The sequence below is a fragment of the Tursiops truncatus genome, chromosome 2 (genome assembly GCF_011762595.2).
Source record: "Tursiops truncatus isolate mTurTru1 chromosome 2, mTurTru1.mat.Y, whole genome shotgun sequence".
Classification (NCBI taxonomy): Eukaryota; Metazoa; Chordata; class Mammalia; order Artiodactyla; family Delphinidae; genus Tursiops; species Tursiops truncatus.
The window spans coordinates 399,498-421,144 of record NC_047035.1 but is presented as its reverse complement, the minus strand read 5'-3'; positions in this window follow the sequence as shown (position 1 = coordinate 421,144).

The window sequence follows — 21,647 nt, the reverse complement described above, 5'->3', positions numbered from 1 at the left end:
CAATGCAATCCCTATCAAACTACCACTGGCATTTTTCACAGAACTAGAACAAAAACGTTCACAATTTGTATGGAAACACAAAAGACCCCGAATAGCCAAAGCAATCTTGAGAAAGAAAAACGGAGCTGGAGGAATCAGGCTCCCTGACCTCAGACTATACTACAAAGCTACAGTAATCAAGACAGTATGGTACCGGCACAAAAACAGAAATACAGATCAATGGAACACTATAGAAAACCCAGAGATAAACCCACACACCTATGGTCACCTTACCTTTGATAAAGGAGGCAAGAATATACAATTGAGAAAAGACAGCCTCAATAAGTGGTGCTGGGAAAACTGGACAGCTACATGTGAAAGAATGAAATTAGAACCCTCCCTAACACCATATTCAAAAATACACTTAAAATGGATTAAATACCTAAACGTAAGGCCGGACACTATAAAACTCTTAGAGGAAAACATAAGCAGAACACTCTATGACATAAATCACAGCAAGATCCTTTTTGACCCACCTCCTAGAGAAATGGAAATAAAAACAAAAATAAACAAATGGGATCTAATGAAACTTAAAAGATTTTGCACAGTAAAGGAAACCATAAACAACACAAAAAGGCAACCCTCAGAGTGGGAGAAAATATTTGCAAATGAAGCAACTGACACAGGATTAATCTCCAAAATTTACAAGCAGCTCATGCGGCTCACTATAAAAAAAAAACTCAACCCAATCCATAAATGGGCAGAAGACCTGAATAGACATTTCTCCAAAGAAGATATACAGATTGCCAACAAACACATGAAAGAATACTCAATATCACTAATCATTAGAGAAATACAAATCAAAACTACAATGAGGTATCACCTCACTCTGGTCAGAGTGGCCATCATCAAAAAATCTAGAAACAATAAATGCTGGAGAGGGTGTGGAGAAAAAAGTACCCTCTTGCACTGTTGGTGGGAATGTAAATTGATACAGCCACTATGGAGAACAGTATGGATGTTCCTTTGAAAACTAAAAATAGAACTACCATATGACACAGCAATCCCACTACTGGGCATATATCCTGAGAAAACCATAATTCAAATACAGTCACGTACCACAATGTTCATTGCAGCCCTACTTACAATACCCAGGACATGGAAGCAAACTATGTGTCCATTGACAGATGAATGGATAAAGAAGATGTGGCACATATATACAGTGGAATATTTCTCAGCCATAAAAATAAATGAAATTGAGTTATTTGTAGTGGTGTGGATGGACCTAGAGTCTGTCATACGGAGTGAAGTAAATCTGAAAGAGAAAAACAAATATCGTCTGCTAACACATATGTATGGAATTTAAAAAAAAAGTTTCTCAAGAACCCAGGGGAAGGACAGGAATAAAGACGCAGGTGTAGGGAATGGACTTGAGGACATGGGTAGTGGGAAGGGTAAGCTGAGGCAAAGTGAGAGAGTGGCAATGACATATATAGACTACCAAATGTAAAATAGATAGCTAGTGGGAAGTAGCCACATAGCACAGGGGGATCAGCTCGGTGCTTTGTGACCACCTAGAGGGGTGGGATAGGGAGGGTGGGAGGGAGATGCAAGAAGGAGGGGATATATGTGTATGTATAGCTGATTCAATTTGTTATACAGCAGAAACTAACATAAAAATGTAAAGAAATTATACTCCAATAAAGATGTTAAAAAAAAGGAATGAAAGAGGAGAAATCACTACTGATACTGCAGAAATACAAAAAACCAGAAGAGAATACTATGAAAAATTATATGCCAAGAAATTGGACAACGTAGAAAAAATGGACAATTTTCTAGAAACATATGACCTACCAAAACTGAATCAAGAAGAAATAGATAATTTGAACACACCAATTACTAGATTTGAAATAGAATTGCTAATTAAAAAAAAAAAACTCCCTACAAACAAAAGTCCAGGACCAGATGGCTTCACAGGTGAATTTTACCAAACACACAAAGAAGAAATTATACCAATTCTTCTCAATCTCTTTCAAAAGATTGAATAGGAGGGAACACTCCCAAAGTCATTGATACCAAAACCAGATGAAGACACTACATAAAAAGACAATTAGAGGCCAATATCTTTGATGAATAAGGATGCAAAAATTCTTAACAAAATATTAGCAAACCAAATCCAGCAACACATAAAAAAGAGCATACACCACAACCAAGTGGGATTCATCCCAAGTTCACAAGGATGGCTCAACACACACAAATCAATTAATGTAATACACCACATCAACAAAAGAAATGACAAAACCACATGATCATCTCAATAGACGCAGAAAAAGCATTTGATAAAATTCAACATCCATTCATGACAAACAATTTTACAGAAGTGGGTATAGAGGGAACACATCTCAACGTAATAAAAGCTATCTATGACAAAACCACAGCCAATATAATACTCAACGGTGAAAAGCTAAAAGCCTTCCCACTAAAATATGGAATGAGACAAGGGTGCCCACTCTCACCACTTCTCTTCAACGTAGTATTGGAAGTCCTAGCTACAGCAATCAAATAAGAAAAATTAATAAAATGTATCCAAATATGGAAGGGAAGGGGAAAAATTGTCATTATATGCAGATGACATAATATTATATATAGAAAACCCTAAAGACTCCACACAAAAACTACTAGAACTCATAACGAAATCAGCAAAGTAGCAGGATACAAGATTAACATATAGAAGTTGCCTGCATTTCTTTATGCTAACAATGAAATATTAGAAAGGGAATGTAAAAAAAAACCAATACCTTTAAAAATCACATCCAAAAAGATAAAATACTTAGGAATAAACCCGACCAAGGAGGTGAAAGACTTATATGCTGAGAACTATAAAACATTAATAAAGGAAATTAAGATGAGTCAAAGAAATGGAAAGTAATCACACGCTCTTGTATTGGAAGAATTAATATTGTTCAAATGGCCATATTAACAAAAGCAATCTACAGATTTAATGGGATCCCTATCAAATTACCCATGACATTTTTCACAGAACTAGAACCAATAATCGTAAAATTTATATGGAAGCATAAAAGACTCAGAATTGCCAAATCAGTCCTGAGGAAAAAGAACAAAGCAGGAGGCATAACCCTTCCAGACTTCAGACAATATTACAAAGCTACAGTAATCAAAACAGCATGGTATTGGCACAAAAATAAACATATGGATCAAAGGAACAGGATAAAGAGCCCAGAAATAAACTCACACACCTATGGTCAATTAGTCTTTGACAAAGGAGGCAAGAACATATAATTGGAAAAAAGACAGTCTCTTCAGCAAGTGGTGCTGTGAAAGCTGGACAGCTGCATGTAAATCAATGAAATTAGAATACACCCTTACACCATACACAAAGATAAACTTAAAGTGATTTAAAGACTTAAACATAAGACATGACACCATAAAACTCCTAGAAGAGAACACAGGCAAAACATTCTCTGACATAAATTGTACAAACGTTTTCTTAGGTCAGTCTCCCAAGATAAGAGAAATAAAAGCAAAAATAAACAAATGGGACCTAATAAAACTTACAAGCTTTTGCACAGCAAAGGAAACCGTAAACAAAATGAAAAGACAACATACAGACTGGGAGAAAATATTTGCAAATGATATGATTGAGAAGGGCTTAATTTCCAAAATATAGAAACAGCCCATACAATTCAACAACCAAAAAAACAAAGAACAGAATCAAAATATGGGCAGAAGGCCTAAACAGACACTTCTCCAAAGAAGATATACAGATGGCCAACAGGCGCATGAAAAGATGCTCAACATCGGTAATTATTAGGGAAATGCAAATCAAAACTACAATGAGATCCTACCTCACACCAGTCTGAATGGCCATCATTAAAAAGTCTACAAATAGCAAATGCTGGAGAGGGTGTGGAGAAAAGGGGATCCTCCTACACTGTTGGTGGGAATGTAAGTTGGTGCAGCCACTATGGAAAACAGTATAGATGTTCCTCAAAAAACCTAAAATAGAGTTACCATATTATCCAGCAATCCCACTCCTGGTAATATATCCAGACAAAACTATAGTCCAAAAGGTACATGCACCCCTATGTTCATAGCAGCACTATTCACAGTAACCAAGACATGGAAGCAACCTAAATGTCCATTGACAGATGAATGGATAAAGAAGATGTAGTACACGTATACTCTGGAATATTACTCAGCCATCAAAAAGAACGAAATAATGCCTTTGCAGCTACATGGATGGACTAAGAGATTATCATACTAAGTGAAATAAGTCAGAAAGAGAAAGACAAATACCATACAATATTACTTATATGTGGAATCTAAAATATGACACAAATCAACTAATCTACAAAACAGAAACAGACTCACAGACATAGAGAAGGACTTGTGGTTGCCAAGGGGGAGGGCAGGTGGGGGAGGGATGGAGTGGGAGTTTGGGATTTGCAGATGCAAGCCAGTATAATAGAATGGATAAACAACAAGGTCCTACTGTAGAGCACAGAGAACTATATTCAGTATCCTGTGATAAACCATACTGGAAAAGAATGTGAAAAAGAGTGTATATCTATGTATAACTGAATCACTTCGCTGTTCAGCAGAAATTAACACAACGTTGTAAATCAACTATATATTTTAAAAAAGACAGATAACAGTGTCCTGCTTTCCATCATCTTGTGGAATTAAAAGTGGAAGCGAAAGACCTGGTACAAAAGCGGGGGTGCTTCTGACAGACTTCCTCTCCTGAGAGGCAGGAGGTGATCCAAGGAGTGTCACCTGCCCAGGACATGGAGCGTTCCATTTTATCACAGAGAAAACAGCCGAAGTTTCCTGGCATTCATTTACTCAAGTCTTCCAACTTTTCTCATTTTTTGTGGCATGCTCATGTGCTATCAGAGTTGGGTTTTGTTTGATGGTCCAGTTTGAATGTCTCTTCCTTTTCATAGGCGTGTTAGGACCACTCACATGTACTGATAAGACAGAAGGATATGTTTGGTGTCAATCCTGTTTTACCATTTTATGCCATGCTTTCTATTTGTATTTTTTAAAGATTTATTTATTATTTATTTGTTTTATGTATTTCTGGCTGCATTGGGTCTTAGTTGCGGCACCCAGGATCTTTGTTGAGGCATGTGGGATCTTTTGTTGCGGTGTGCGGGCTTCTCTCTAGTTGTGGCTTGCGGGTTTTCTCTTCTCTAGTTGTGGCGCGTGGGCTGTAGTTGAGGCGCACAAGCTCAGTAGTTGTGGCACATGGGCCCCGTTGCCCGGCGGCTTGTGGGAACCTAGTTCCCTGACCAGGGATTGAACCCTCATCCCCTGCACTGTAAGGTGGCTTCTCTACCAGTGGACCTCCAGGGAAGTCCCCATGCTTTCTCTTTGTAAATTTTCCAAAGCAGCTGTGCGCTTCAAGTTGTCTTTCTTTGCTGCTGTGTGTGCAGCGGCCACCTCCCCGGTGTCCTCTGCGCTGCTTCCTCAGATGGCACGCACGGGTCTGTGCCCAACAAATGTGACATGTGAGTGGGTGGGCTCCTCTTCGTCCCTTTTCCCCACCCCTCCCACCATGTGGGTCCAATCCGCGAGGCCACGTTCTCAGTGCGTGTTTACACCGCCTCACGTGCTTGGCTGCTAGCCCATGGTTTCACTTTACTGATGTCTGAGGCCTGGCTCTTAGCAGTGAGGCAACAATTCACAAGACCTCTAACGCCCACGTTCCTTTCCCTTCTCCCAGTTCTTGACAGCTGTGAGCCTTCTGCCTTGTCAGAGCGTTTCCATTCTGCTCTACTTCAGAGTTAAACTGCACTGGGTACCCGCTGCAGGTCCTTTGGCCCCAGCTTCTCTGGGCATCTTTGGTGGCCGAAGCTTTTCCACTGGTGGCTGCACCATGCAGGGGTCATGGAAACCTACTGAGATGTAACTGACTTGCAGCACTGTGGGAAGTTTAAGGGCCACACGTGTGGATTCAAGACATTTACATGTTTGCAAAATGAGGCCACCATAGTCTTAGCTAACACCTCTATCACCTCACATAATTATGTGCAATAAAATTCAGATTTTATGGCAAGATAAGAAAAATTTGAACATAAAAACTCTACTCTGCCCTTTGGCCTCCTCACTTCCTGCACCGTGCATTGCGTGTCTGCGTTAGGCGTCGACCAGACCTCCCCCTCCCCCATCAGCAGGAATACCTGCTCAACCGTGAAGAGGAACTTTCTCCTAGCGCCGACAAGACAACTCCTCCAATGGTCACATTCCTTCTTGATCTTGTAAGGGGTCACATGACTCACCAGGATGCCGCTTAGATCTGGATTATGTAAACTGTCAATAATACATCATCTGACGTACAGCCTTCTGTCTCAACAAATTATAGAACTGTGCCTTGACTTCTAATGGGCAGAACAGTTCTCAGAGCTTTCTGAGATGCTCTTCCTGGGTTATAATCCTTGAATTTGGCTCGAATAAAAATTTCCACTTCTTTCTCAGATTGACTAATTAATTTTTCCTCCACAATTTTCATTGCTATTTTTTGTGGTGGGAACAATTAAGATCCAGTCTCTTAGCAACCCTCAAAACTATAACACATCATTGTTGCCTATAATCTCTACGCTGGGTATTAGATCTCCTGGATTTACTCACCTACTGGTTGCAAGTTTGTACCTTAAATAACATCTCCCCATTTCCCCCACCCCCCAGTCCCTGGCAACCACATTTCTACTCTGTTTTTACAAATTTGGTTTTTAAAATGCCACGTATTGGTGATCATACAGTATTTGTCGTTCTCTGTCTGACTCATCTCACTCAGCATAATGCCTGCAAGGTCCATCCATGTTGTCACGAATGGCAGGACGTCCTTCTTTCTTGCAGCTGAATAGTATTCCATTGCACACACATGCCACCGCTTCCGTATCATTCATCTGCTGCTGGATGTGTTGTGGGTTGTGTCCACATCTTCAGGGGTCTTTATGCTTGGAGGACAGACCAGCATATATGAACTCCTAGACGCCCCCTCCCCTGAGTATCCTTCAGGCACTGTTCACGGCTCAATGGTGCTGAATGTGGCTGCTGAGAAATCCAGGACCAGCCAGTCTTCTCTCTTATGGATGATTTGGTCATTTTGAATGCTGCCTAAATTAATTCTTTCCAATTCTCTCCATCCTGAAGTAAGGTAATACTAGCCCTGAAACTGTCGTCGAACCCAAGTTCGTGTGCCCAACGCACAGCAAGACCAAGCAAACTGAAACACTGGAGTTTGGAGCAGAGAAAGGTTTATTGCAGGGCCGTGCACGGAGACGAGGTGGCTCGTGCTCAGAAAGCCCGAAGTCCCCAGTGGTTCTCAGGGAAGCATTTTTATAGGCAAAATTTAGGGGAGGGCTGCAGGGTGTGTGGCTTTCTTCTGATTCGTTGGTGGTGAGGGAACAGGCTGGTGTTCCGGAGTCTGTGCTCAGCGTGGAGTTAGCATCCTCCACCTGGGTGGGGGCCTTAGTTCCTGCAGAAGAGCTCAAGGGTATATCGTTCTGTGTGTCCCTGGAGGAGGAGCCAGGACCCTGTTGTTTCCTGACTGTTCCTCCTTTGTTCCTGCATTCTCTTACTTCCCTGGTTAGTAACTGAATCTGCCTTTTTGGGCTCAGGGAAGGCATAGGAGTCTGAAGCCTTTTCCCTACAAACCAGAAATGGGGGCGCAGAGGGTTTTGGATCCAGGAGTGCCCCACAGGGTCCTGCTTGGTTTTAATCCCGCTTTTTCTGGATACTCATCAATCTTGAGGGGAGCAGGTGTTGGACAAGAAAGGGAACGATATTTTGGATAGAGAGCTTAATCGGTTTTAGGGGGACTCAGTTTCAAAACCACGCCCTGTGCCTTAAACACTCAAGGCCCTTAGGTAGAAACCAAGTGATTAAGGGAGACCTTCAAGCTTGGCTTGCAGAACATGGGGGAAAGCAAACCGCAGATCTGGAAATCTGCTGACAGCCCCTCGGACGGAGCATCCTGAGGGGCTAGGATGACTGATGGTGAACTTTGGACATCGCAGGCCGAAAACCCACCACGCGTGACACATGGCTGCTCACGTAACCCCCAGATTGCACCTGGACCCACAGAGAGCGTGCAGTGCGGCCACACCTGTGCAGAGAACCCGTGAAACTGACCTTTACTTTCCACCGGTTGTTTCGAGCGCCTTCCCTCCCCCTCCCCACGTCTCACAAGCGATCGGAGACAAAGCTGAACACATTGCCTCCTGTCTCCTTGCTTGGCTGCCGGCTATGAAGCCTCTCTCTGCTTGGCCTTCCAAGGAACCCACTCGCTTGGCTCCATCCACATACTGGGTGGGACACGGGAGCTGGAGAAGATCCCCCCGGAAAGGCGACTCCTGGGAAGCACTGTACTTCCTCCTGTGTGGCCTCTGCCTGATGCCAGCTGCTTTGGGCCCATTTATTTATTACAGTACTACTGCCCATATTCCTTGTGCTGACTTACTTATTGTGTAACGGGAGGTCTGTACCTCTAACTCCCCTTCACCTGTTTGGCCTCCTCCGCACTCCCCTTCCCTCTGGCAACCACCTTTTTGATCTCTGTATCTGAGTCTCTTTCATTTTATTATGTTTGTTCATTTGTTTTGTGTTTTTTAGATTCCACATATAAGTGAGATCATGTGGTATTTGTCTTTCTCTCTCTGACTTATTTCACTTCACATAAAACCCTCTAGGTCCATCCATGTTGTCACAAAAGATAAGGTTTTTTTTATGGCTGAGTAATATTTCACTGTATATATACGTACCACGTCTTCTTTATCCATTCATCTGTCGATGGACATTTAGGTTGTTTCCATGTCTTGGCTATTGTGAATAGTGCTGCTGTGAACACTGGGGTGCAGATCTCTTTTCAAGTTAGTTTTGTTTTCTTTGTATGAATACCCAGAAATGGAGTTGCTGGGTCATTTGGTAGTTCTATTTTTAGTTTTTCGAGGAACGTCCATACTGTTTTCTACAGCAGCTGCACCAGTTTACATTCCCACCGACGGTGTGCGAGGGCTCCCTTTTCTCCACACCCTCGCCAACACTTGTTACCTGTGGTCCTTTTTGATGATAGCCATTCTGACAGTGTCAGGTGATCTCTGCTCCTTAATATACGTTTTGGATTCTGTGGGTTATATCAGCTTTCCTAATTTCATAAAAAATGCAAGTTTCCATTAAAAAATTCTACATTTTGCTTTTGCACAAATTCTGAGAACGAAAGGGGAAACTGCTGTGTGGGGAGGTGGGCCTGGAGGAGGTCTCGAGCCCCTCAGGGGTTTCTGTGACTCAGCCCACCTCCTCACCTTCTCTGGCCTGCTCGGCAGCCGGAGGTGCCATGCCGAGCACAGGCTGCTTGTGGCTGGGGTGTGGATCTCAAGGCCAGGCCGGTCCCACATTCTGGCCTCACTCCCTGGCAAGGAGTGGGGGGCTCTGGGGAGCCCAGCCCAGGACACCCTGCTGCTCCTTCAGGCTCGGATGCAGTGGTCCTGGGGATGGCCGTGGCCCCCGGGCTCTGTTTGCACCACTGTCGAGAGCTCTCCCCACACCTGGGCCTCTCTTCCGCTTTCCCGCTGGCTTTGCTCCTTCCGTGCTGTTGCGAGCACTTGCTCTAGAGGCTATAATGCGCCTGGTCACCCAGACCCGGCTGCCGTGTGTGGAGATGGCAGGTTCGTGTGCCCAGGCCGCGAGCGGCCCTCTCCCTTCCTTACACCACAGTGCCGGCTCTTAAGTTGTACTTGAAATGGTTATTTCTTTTGTGTCAGAGTCTCTCCATTTTTGTCTTGGTTGGATAATGTTTGTCTTTATTAAAATAAATAATTTTAATTTTAAATAGTCTACATTATACTTACTGAATATTGAATGTATGTGTATACATACACGTATTCATATATATTCGATATGTACAATATAGACTACTGAAGATAAAATTATATTTTATTGTAACTGAACATATATATAGTTTATTCAGTTGGGAAGGGGACAATCTCCCAAGTTCATGCCTGTGGAAAGTATATTTGAATGCTAGCTGCTAGTTTTTTGGGCGTAAGGGTCTTGGATTATATTTTCTCTCCAACAGGGTTTTCTAGGCATTGATACATTTTTTTAAAGAAGTGGTGCCAGAATGTTCCCCTCTTACGCGTGGTCTGATCCTGTGTAGGTGTTTGCTTGGCTTATTTTGAAGTCAAGTAACTCCAATAAAATCCATTTGTTTAGGATTGCTCTGGTTGTTTTTTTTTCTGGGGATTTTCAGCAATTTCTGAAACGTTGTTTTGAGCTGCATCTCAGAATACTGGTTCTGGGTTCCTGGCTGCCTCTCCCTGCAATTGGCAGGTGGTGTGACCAGTGTCCAGTGTCACACTCCCGGGAGGATCTTTTCTGGGAGAGGTGAGAGCACTGTGGCCAGTGTGGGCAGGACACGTGATGGGCCTTAGGAGGGTGTGTGGGGTTTTCTCTGAGAAAGGAGGCGCTGCAGGGACCCGAGGCCGGCGGCCAGGTGAGTGACTTGGAAGGCCCTTTGTGCTGTCATGAAGAGCTGGGTGGTGTGGGGTGGACAGGCAGTCTGTTTGCAGACAGCCGTGCGGGTCCTCAGAAGGCGGCCGGCAGTGGGAATGGCGAGCTCTGCCCCGGCTGCCCGGGAGCACAGTGGGTAGGTGTGTGGTGTCCAGTCCACCAGTTTCGGGGCTGGAGCTCTCTCTTTGGGACTCATCAGCCTGTAAATGGCATTAGAGTCAGAGGACCAGGGATGCCTGCAGAGAGGAAAGAGGGCACGTGCTGTCCTAGGCATGGCCTGGTCAGCATCGGGGACGAGAGAGGGAGTAGAGGGGACAGAGGGCACCTGCCACGGGGGATGGGGTCAGAGAGCAGATGCCATGGAGGCCGGGACCTAGCGGGCAGCAGGAGGGGTCACTTGTCTGCAGCTCATGTACTTGAACGTCCCAGAATCTTTTACCAAAACCATGACTTATTTGGGATCCAACTTGGATTTCAGAGGTTCAAGGGACCTCTGTGCTTTAGACCTATTTGTTCTGAGAAGCTCTAGGGGTCTAATTAGGGAAGATGCCCGATGGGCATGCAGACGGAGGGAGCCAACACGAAGCGTTTATAATGCAAAGGACCTGGCCGATGGGCAGTCGGCACCAATGCTAGCCTTGGACACAAAGAGCTGGAAACCGTTTCTGCAGCTCCAAGGACCTGCCATGCCAGCCAGTCGGGACCTGAGGGCTGCGCACTCAGACGCTTTGGCCAGGAGGCTAGACGTCGTCAGCACACTGGGTGCCCTGGGCATCGGGGCAACTGAGCTGTGTACCAGCGGAGGGTCAAGTCATCGTGAGACTGATGGCTGCCCACCTGCAGTCTTAGTGCTGCAGAGAGAGAAGCGGGTCCCCTGGGGCTGGCAGCACAGAAATGTTGTGGGAAAAGGAAACAGAGAGGGTGAAATTGTCAGCATGGGACAGAAACACATCTTTGTTATTTTTATTAAATGTACATAATATCTGTCTAATTAACCCTATCGTATTTACTTTCTGCTTTGAAAAAGTCTTGCGTTTAGGTGTCTTAAGAACATACACTAATATAGCTTGCAAAATGTAAATGAAGCTCTAGAGAGTTAAACAAAAGTGTTACGATAAACTGGTACCTCAGAGGTCGGAAGAGACGTGACAAAATACTGTTATGTTTTTATACATACCATTTGTTTAATTAGTCCTGCTAGTACCACTAATTGGCACTAGTCATAGTGTTTTGATTAAATAATAACATTCATTTAACAAAAAGGAAACAAATACCACATAATCTATAAGTTCAAATAGATGCCCACCCTTGTTTCTGTGTTACGGTGATAACAGGTGTGTGCATCTGCAAGGACAGGAAGTCCCCTACATACGAACGAGTTTCATTCCGAGAGCACATTCGTAAGTCCAATTTGTTTGTAAGTCCAACAGAGTTAGCCTAGGTACCCAACTAACACAATTGGCTATATACTGCCTTTACGCTTGCTTCCAGACATCCTGGGCTTGAAATAAGGATACTGTACTACTGTACTGTATACAGTGCTATACAGTAAAGTACACAAAAGCACAACCACTTCTAGAGGATGCACGCACGTGACATCGTATGCCAGTCTCGTGAGCTAACTTACGTGATGGGACATGAGAACGCACATTCCCGCCTTTGAAAGTTCGCAGCTTGAAGGTTCGTATGTAGGGGACTTACTGTACTCTCACAGAATCACGTTATCTTTTGCCTGGTGTGGCTGTGACCTTGTTGGCTGCCTGCAAGGGCGACCTCCCTGGGGCCCTGCACACGCGCAAGCACATTGTGGCTGAGGTGGTAGGGGTGGGGAACCCTTTTCTATTATTCTGGTCAACTAGAAGAGGGCCTCAGCCGGGCAAACAGGCACGGCCGCCTGGGACTGGGGAGGGTGGATGGGACGTAAAGTATAATTCCTGTGGGGATGGTGGCTGGGAAGCTCTTCAGTGGGGTTCAGTCGGGGTGGGCAAAGCAGGAACCCTGCTACTCTGGCAGACCCAGATAGAGCTTATTCCTCCTGTGTGACAACAGAGGAATCTCAAAACACTATCGCGGACCAAGGTTGTGTCTATATTTTAGGTCTGCTGTCTTTCATTGGTGTGCAAAGGGGCTGCTCATCTCCAGACGCTGCATCTGCATCCCAGGATGAGCAGAGAGCAAACCACACTCTGGAAGCCCTACCCTTGGACCCCAGTTGCAGCTCACTATCAAGACGAGGGTCATGTGGCTGCCCTTAGCTGCCAAGGAGTCTGGTCTGCATTGGGAAGGGTGAGGGAAGGACGGGTATCGGGTGGGCACTAGGATAGTCTGCCCCAGAGACAGACAGAGCAGGATCTGTGGGTGGGGTGAGGACCCCTGGTGTGGACCACGCTGAGCTGGGGCGGTGGGGAGAGTAGCGTTGGCCTTTCTGGGCAGGGAGACCCCAGGACCGGGGTAGGGAGGGGAGCGGCAGTGGAGGGGGTTCAGGGAGAGAAAAGTGAGGACGTGAGGGGTGGCGAGGGTAAAGGTGAATGGCTGAGGGTCACGGGTGCTGTAGGGAAGGAGCTGGAGAGAGGGGAGTGGGCGGGCGAGGGTCGGATGATGCAAACAGTGATTCTGGGAACAGAGCGGTGGGTGCTGAGGGGTCCAGATGTTGGCCTGGGGCAGGCAAGAGGGAGAGGAGGACAGCACTGGCGAGACGGGGCCAGGACCTGAGGGCGTACACGTGGGTGACGGGGAGGAGAGCAGAGCAGCAACCCTCCAGGGCCCAGGGAGGGGGCGGGCGACTGGCATGCGCGTGTGAGCGTGTGTGCGGGTCTGTGTGTGTGTGCGTGCACGTGCATGTGAGTGTGAGAGTGACTGTGAGTGTTGCTCTGAGGCCGTGGCTTCCAGGGAGGGTGGGGCTCTCGGACAGGAGGGAAGGGGCAGCCGTGTGCCCTGGCTCCTCCGGGTGGGGGTCACTGTCTGGACTTCTGGGAGGTCGGCGTGCGGTTCCAGGCGAATGGTTGTGTGGCCAGGGAGGGAGATTTTGGGGCTTTGCTGTGGGGTGTGAAGTCTGGGTGGGGGCCGCGTCTTCTGGGGGGTGGCGGGGACCTCCCGGTGGCTGGCTGGGGCGGGTGGGGAATGGTGCCCTCCACAGCCACCTTCCCGGCACGCTCGCTGTCCAAGCAGTGTGTCCTTGTCCAGGTGCGTCCAGGACTCTCTGGAGTCCCCTTCACTGTGGACCAGCGGCTCAGGGTCGCCCGGGCTGCCCCCGCCCGAATGCTGCATCTGTTTTTGCATTTCGAGGAGATTCTGGGTGATCCTGGTGCATTCAATCTTTCCGGTGCGGATCTTAGGGACCCGGAGCGGGTGTGGGGAAGCTTAGGCGTCCCCCCTGCGGTCCCAGTCCTCCCTCGGGCCCTTCCCACCGCCCAGGGTCAGGAGCACGGGCTTGCTCTGGTCTGAGGAGCCCCTGCCCTGCTGGGGACTCTTTCTGGCTGAGTGTAGGGTCTTGGAGCTGTGAACCTCTGGCGCTGCCAGCTGAGTTTCCTCGTCCTCCCCAGGGCCCATCTGTGCAGGCAGAGCTCTGGCGTGTCCTTGTGCATCCCTCTGTCCTGTCACCAAGTCCTAGATACTCCTTCTCTCCAACTGTAGCTAAGAGTGCCGCCTCCCCCAGGAAGTCACCCTGACTGACCCCAGACCAGATCAGGCAGGGAGACCCACACTCCAAGCCATCCCTGCGCCTCCGCTCATGGCCTTGTGCTGCACCAGTGCGCAGACTGCAGCGTGGCCTGTGCCTGCCTGCAGCCACACCCCAGGCCCCGCTCAGGCACCCTGGGATGACGAATAAATGGAAGAGCGAAGAATGAAGGAAAACAGGGCAATCTGCTCAGGGCAATCCTAGCCCTATGTTGAAACTATCTGAGAACCTCCCAGGTCTGTGTGTATCGCGGGTGGGGCAGGGCAGGAAGCGGGGGGCAGGAAAGGGCTCTGTGGTCGGACACCTGAGCTGGCCCGGAGTTTATCTGCTTCCTGCATGCCGGGCAGCCAGGTGGGCGTGGGCTGCCGCACAGGGAACAGTCTGCCTGGGGCTTGGCTGTCCTCAGGTTGCCTTCCCACCGGTGACCAGCGCTGGCCGTTGGGGCCCGGCTCGCGGCCTTCACCCAGGAGGGGAGCTCGGTGAGTGCTGCCCTGAGCCCCACCATGAGGGGGGCTCCAGACCCTCCTGGAGACAGGCTCGGGGGTGATGGGGGGCGCAGGTAGGTGGGCACACCTGTGAATGTAGGGTCCACCCTGCCCTGACCCACGGTGGGCTCAGGCTTCTGGGGGTCCTGCTGTGGGCTGGGGTACCCCGGCTGCCTGGCATGGCTGAGTCCCCAGGGCTGGGACAGCGGCCCGTGAGGACCTGGGAGGGGCCGTGTTGTGGGGCTTCTGTGGAGGGCGTCGCCTGGAGGAAGGTCCCCACCCAGGGGAGGCCCGGAGGCTCGGCTGTGGGTGCGTGGAGGGCGGGGCGGTCCCTTTCTGGGGTGGTCTTCCCGGGGCCACTTTCTGAAACGGGGCCTGAGTGCTGGCTGGCCTCCAGCCCATGGTGGTGTCCTCCAAGTCTGCTCCCCGTGAGCCGGCACCCTTGCTGACCCCGGGCAGCGGGCAGAGCGTGGGAGGGCTGTGGTCCTGGTGGACGCACGGGGCCAGTCCGGCTCTGGGTCTCCTGGGGTGTCTGTGAGGGGTCAGTGGTGGCAGGATGTGACCCTCGGCAGCTCTGGCCAGGGGCTCCGGAGCCACGGTGGGAGGGAGGGCGGGGACAGGTCCAGGACCCCATGGACTAGCCCAGCTCCCCGACCTCACCACGGAACGGGGCACTGGGGGGCATGTGCTGCAGTCGCCCCAGGGTCCGAGGACAGCGCCTGGCCGGCTGCGCTCTGCCCTCTGCCCTCTGGCCTGGGCCTGGGTCCCCGGAGGCCTGGGGGCCGGTTTGGCCACAGCTTCTCTCACGGTGTCGTTCCCATCAGCTCCAGCGTGACCCAGGGCTGCTCAGCATATCCCCGGCTGCACTCTGGGCCTCGAGGCCTCTGCCATGAAGGGTGCGCTGCTGGGCTGGGCTGGGGGGGTCTCCTGTCAGGGCGGGGCCGAGGGCCTGGGCCTCTGAGCCTGCGGACTCCGCCTGCAGGCCCGAGGCAGTGTGAACTCCATCCAGAGGCCCCCCTGCATCAGGCCCGCGCAGATTCCGTTCTGCCAGGGGCCCTGTGGCGGGAAGCTGCTGGGAGACCCGCTGCGTCTCCTCTCAGGCAGCCCACCTCCGGGCCCAGGACCCTTCCTCAGGCTGCTGCTGCCCCTTGCGAATGCAGGGTGAGGGTGTGCGGGTGTCTGCTGGCCGGGAGGGCAGGGCTGTGCCTCACATCCAGAGGGTAGGCTCCTTGCTAACAGGCCACTTGGGGGCGGGGGTTTCTGTCCCTGAGCGTGTTGCCGTGGTACCAGCCACAACCATACCACCGTGGCACAGACAGGTGCAGAAACCCCCTGGCTGCAGGGCGCTCAGCGCCCCGCTGGTCTTGTATGCTGCAGGGTGGTGTCCCGTGGAGCCCCTGGGTGCTTTCAGCCTGGTCCACGTCGGGACGAGCCCACGGGGGGTGGACTCTGAGGCAGATGCCCCTGTCCCCTGCCCACCTGCGGCCACGGAACGCCACCTCTTCAGGCGCGAGGCGTGGCCGTCCCGGACCTGAGCGGCTGCCCGAGCCCCGGGCTGGCAGCCTTCGGGCTCCGGGCCTCCTTGGGGCGTGGGGTCCGACCTGAAGCCAGGGTTCTGCCGCTCGGCTGGCCGGTCACCACGCCGGCAGAGGGAGGACTCCTGAGGGCAGGGGTCAGAGGGCTGATGCAGGGCTCGCTCCCGCCGTGAGAGAGTTCTGCGCTCCCCCGCCCCCAAGCCTGCTCCTGGGTCGGGGTAGCATCTGCAGCTGGACTCCCCTCCCCACCCCAGCCGCCCCAGCCACTCCACTCCGCCCATACCCACCCTGCCAGGTGCTGGGTGAGGGGAGCTGGGCCTTGGCGGCAGGACGGTGCCCTGGGGTCAGCGGGGAGGGGTCCTGCACGGTCCCCACCGGGCCTCAGCTCCCCGAGGCGCCGGCTGGTCTGGCTGTGCAGCCAGCAGCAGTGGTGCCCAGGCTGCAGTCTCACCACGAGAGACCCTCCTCCCAGACCCTCCATAACTTCCCCTCCCCACGGAGGGCGCCCTGGTGCATCTGGAGGGAAGGAGGGGCAGGCAGACGGGCGGAAGGGGAGGCTGGGCCCCGGCCCTGGGGCGGGGCGCACACAACAGCCCACCCTGTCCCGCCAGGGCCCTGGCCCCCACCTGCCTGCCTGGGCTGCCAGCCTCCTTCCTCGCTGGCTGACCCGTTCTGCCTGTGGGAGCCTGGGGTGGGCTGGAGGGGCTCACGGCTGGGCTCAGGGCTTGGGTGGCCATCTAGGTGGCGTCCTGATGCCCTGCGTGCAGGGTCTGAGGGGCATTGGGTGGGGCGGGCAGCCCCTGAGGGACCCTGTGTTTGCCACATGAGAGGCTGGGCTGTCCCCCGGGACCGCGCCTGCATTTATGGGGAGGTTTGGGAAGCATGTCCTGTCGGGGGGAGCTGTCTGGTTCGCAGGAGCAGAGGTGGGGCAGTGGGCAGGGGAGCAGGGTACCCCCAGCCTGGGCAGAGGGAGGCCCCAGGGCTGGGCAGTAGGGGAAAGTCGTGGCTCTAGATAGGCACCGGGGGAGGGACAGTCCCTAGTGCCCCTGCTGCCACCTGAGGGCCAGCAGGCTGGGCCTGTGACATGGTCTGACTCGGGCTGCCCTTCTGGAGGGTCTGGGCTCCAGCTTCGCTGCCATGTCTGTAAGTCACGTAGGGGACACGGAGACACACCCCCACGGTGACAAAAGTCCCTGCAGCCGCCCTTCCAGGAAAGTCTGCCCAGAAGGGCAGGCCGGAGGTGCCGTACTGGGGAAGCCTGGACGTAGAGCCTGCAGCGGATGGGCCGGGGGACCGCAGGAAATGCAGCAGAGGCCCAGAGCAGGGGCGGCCCTGGACAGCGCCCTGCACCAGGAACCTGGCGGGTGGGGAGGCCAGCCCAGCTTAAGCGCCCTGGCAGGGCCTGTGGGGTCAGGCGGGCAGCCGTGCTGTGGGCTCAGAGGGAAACGCAGGTGGGCCGGCTCCTCCGAGGGGCTCTCCCCAGAGGCTGCTCGCTCTGGGCGGGCTTCCGGTGCAGCGCACCTCCTGGCCGTGATCTCAGGAGACACTCGGCTACACTAGCAGCCTGTACAGCCCCGCTCCCAGGGAGAGGCCCCTGGACCCCCCTTGGGCCAGGCCAGGAAGCGGACCCACCTGCCTCGGGACCAGCAGCAGGCTGGAAGGTGCTCCCACCTGCCCTGAACCCTACCCACTGTGCTCACCAGCGAGCTCCTAGGCAACTGAGTACAGGCCCAGCTCCAGCGTCCACTCCTGTCAGTTTCTCTGAGCTCCCAGCAGAGTCAGGAGGGTATCTAGGGTCCTGCCTACTGGGAACTTGACCTGATGGTTTGCCCGGTGTGAGCTCTGTCCTTCCTGGTTCCTTTGGGTGCGGGTGTTGATAGTCAGGGGGCTTCTGCCAGCTGGCTGGGCTCTGGGCTTGTGGCTCTGTGGGTCAGTGTAGTCGCCTAGAGCCCTTTGAAGCCTCCGGCTGCCGTGCCTGGACACAGGCCCGTGGGCCAAGCCAGCCAGGAGTGGCGCTGGACACTGAAGGCCTGGGCTGTGACCCTTGGGCCTTGAGGCCCGGCTGTCCCGACCAGCGGGTTTTTGCTGCCCCGTCTGTCGCTGTGGTATCCGTCATAGTATCACAGTAGCAGGGACCTCGGCAAAAAGCCCTGCTTGTGGTCACAGGCCCTTCCCTGCTGGAGGCCCCGGATGCAGGTGTCCGGCAGGCTGTCTCCACTGGTGCCCAGCACATCCTCCCACCCGCACCCCCTGCAAGCGTGGTCGGGGGGTGGTCTGCATCGTCTCCCCAGGAAGGACGCGGTGCCCCCCACTGAAGGCGTGGGCAGAAGCAAGCCTCTGTGGAGTGGGCGCACGGGAGTGGGGGCACCCCAAGTCCTTTTAGGGGTCCAGGTGCACTGGGCTGAGGGGCTGCCCTGGGGGCTGGCCCCTCTCCTCAGGTGTCTCACACAGGCTCGCGGGGGGCTGGTTCCTCTCCTCAGGTGTCTCACGCAGGCTTGTGGGGGGCTGGCCCCTCTCCTCAGGTGTCTCACGCAGGCTCGCAGGGGGCTGGCCCCTCTCCTCAGGTGTCTCACACAGGCTTGCGGGGGGCTGGCCCCTCTCCTCAGGTGTCTCACACAGGCTCGCGGGGGGCTGGCCCCTCTCCTCAGGTGTCTCACGCAGGCTCGTGGGGGGCCGGCCTCTCTCCTGCAGGTGTCTCACACAGGCTCGTGGTCTGCACCTGAATCTGGCTGAGCACGGGCGGGGGAGGGTGTCTGGGAGGTGACCCCTCTGGAGGGCTTCTTGTGTGCCCGTGTGCAGCGAGGGTCCTGGGTGGGCCGCAGGGGGAGGTGCCAGGCCAGGAGCACTGCTGGGCTCTGGGTAGACAGTTTAGCCGGGCCAGTCCCAGGGACATGGGCAGGTGGGTCCACTCTCCTGGAAGAAATGGCTCCAAAACCAAATTCAATCAGCTGCCCCCGAAGGGGAGAGACCCTGCCCATATTCCTGTATCCACAGGGCAGGGCGCCCAGCCTGCTCGGAGCAACATGTGGAGAGTGGGCTGCAGTGGGGTGCAGGTGGTGCGGATGTGGGCTGCAGTGGGGTGTGGGGCAGGTTGGCGCACAGTGCTGTGGGCATAGGTGGTGTGGCCAGGAGGCCCAGTCTCTGAGTGGCAGGGGCAGTGCCAGCTCACCAGGCCAGCCCCTCCCTTGTGACACGCCTGCCCAGACTTGGGGGCTCACAGGGTCCTTGCAGAGTGGGGTCTTTGTGTCTCCAGCTGTGGCCCCCAGGTGACTCAGGGAGGAAGCGCCCAAGCTGTTGGCCGGATGCCAGGACAGTGGCCTTGAGAGACCTTCTTGGTGTTGGGAGGGCCAGCGGGGTCGCAGTCCTTGGAGCGTGTCTGGCTGAGACCTGGGTGGCTTCATGGTCTGATGGGCTTGGATGGGAGCCAGGGGATGGTGACTAGTCCGCCTGTGGCGTGAGGGGGGCGCGGTGCTGGGGGCCTTCCCTGTGCTTCCGCCCCAGTGGGTTTGTGTTACAGGCTGTTTCTCTGTGGTCGCCGTGGTACCCATGGTGATGTGGCCCCATTCAAAATCCTGGGGACAGGGCCATGGCTCGGGCTCCCCAGCGGGGTTTCTGATGGGTGCTGTGATGCTGTGGGTATAACAGTAATACCCCGAGCAGTAGCTATACCACAGTGCCACAGACCCTCTCCCAATCCCTGCTGCCGGGGGCCGGGCGGGGGGGCTGTCAGGTGGAAGCAGGGGCCCGGAAAGCTGTGGGACGGTCTTGCCGCTGCACGTGTCCTGCTGGGAGCACGTGGGAGGCCTCTCCCGTCGGTGGTCAGTGACCACGCCCAGCTCTATCCTGAGGCTCTGAGGCAGGGCCCTGCTGAGTGAGCTGGTGTCAGCGTCTGGTTTGGAAGCCAAACCCATTGTGACGGTCTCCTGGGTTGACAAATTGTCTGCACACGGTGTATGGGTCACCTTGGGGCCCTTGGTAACCCTGGGGCCAGCAGGTGCCTCCCCCTCCACTCCCTGCCAGGAAGGCCAGGAGCAAAACAGGGGTCGTTCCTGCTGCCGCCAACCCTGGGGCTCCGGGTCCGAGGTGTGCCTGCCTGTCCCCAGATGCAACTCTGAGCAGCTTCAGGCCTTTTGGTTGCAGCAGGACCTAGAGCAGGTGTGTAGGGGTGCCCAGTGGCCTCTCCTCTCGGGCCCCACTTCCCCCTGCCCTGACCACCGGGGCGTCCAGAGCTCCTGGGGGAAGACATTCACTGCGGTGGCCCAGGGCCCTCCTTCCCTGAGTCCACGCATCCCTTCTGAGTCCTCACATCTCCAGGCCTTGGAGCACGGCCGAGTCAGTGGCCTCTGGGCATCCATTCCGGGGTGACTAGGGGTGACTGATCGCCACCAGGCCTGAAAGCTCTGGCGAGTTCTGCGGTGTCCCCTCTGGAATGTGGACGCTGCTCTGTACCTGGTCCCACCTCAGTACCAAGGGGCATCGAGAGGGTGCCAGCACCACCTGCTGGGGGTGCCCGGGCCTGGGGCCGGGGCCGGGGCTGGAGGGCTGGCCCTTTACTGGCACCCCTGCCCTGCTGGCATCCTAAGTCTCAGGCCCCGGGGGTGCTCTCTGCAACTGCTGCCTCATCTGGACCTTGGTGACCCCACATAAGGGGCCTCGGCGGTGCCTCTGCTCAGGGGCCTCAGCAGGTGGGCCGAGCCCCAGGCCCTTCCCGTGTCCCCTGGTAGTGGGCTGAGCCCCAGGCCCCGGCCCCGAAGTGGGCAGAAGCTGCAGGTCCCGGACTTGGTGCTATTTCCAGCACCGTTAGGCGTTGAGTTTTAAGAATACATTTGCATCAGTTTAAACCCCCCTTATGCAGGCAGTGTCTGCAGGTGGTAACCGCCGAGGAGGGAGAGCGTGCAGGTGTTTTGTCCTCACGGCCGCCCTCCCGTGCCCCTGCCGTGCCCCTCCCGTGCCCCTGCCGTGCCCTTCCTGTGCCCCTCCCGTGCCCCTGCCGTGCTCTCCGGCCGGGTCTGCGCATGCACTCCCGCACGAAGCGAGGCTGAGCCCCCTCCCTCGCACCCCACCCCCTCCGTCTTGCTCGGTGTCCTTCACCTCTGCCTTCGGACCCCATGGGTGAGACTTCCCGGTCAGGCGCTGGGGCGCAGCGCCAAGCTCCACTTCCTGTGAGCGAGTGCAGGTGGGGCTTTCGGACAAGGGCCGTGTCACTGCGGGTGTAGCAGTCACCGCTACTACAGTACCATCACGGTGACACGCGCCCCTCAGAATCCTCCCCCCGCGGCCGTGTGTCCGGGGCTGCCCTTGCTGGCTCGGGCCGGCTCTGAGGAGGGGACCCTGCGTTTCCGGTGGGTTTGGGGGGTGAGCAGGGGGCAGGGTCTGACCCAAACCTGCATGGCACCCCCTCTCCAGCCCAGGCGACCCTGCTGGCCACCGTGG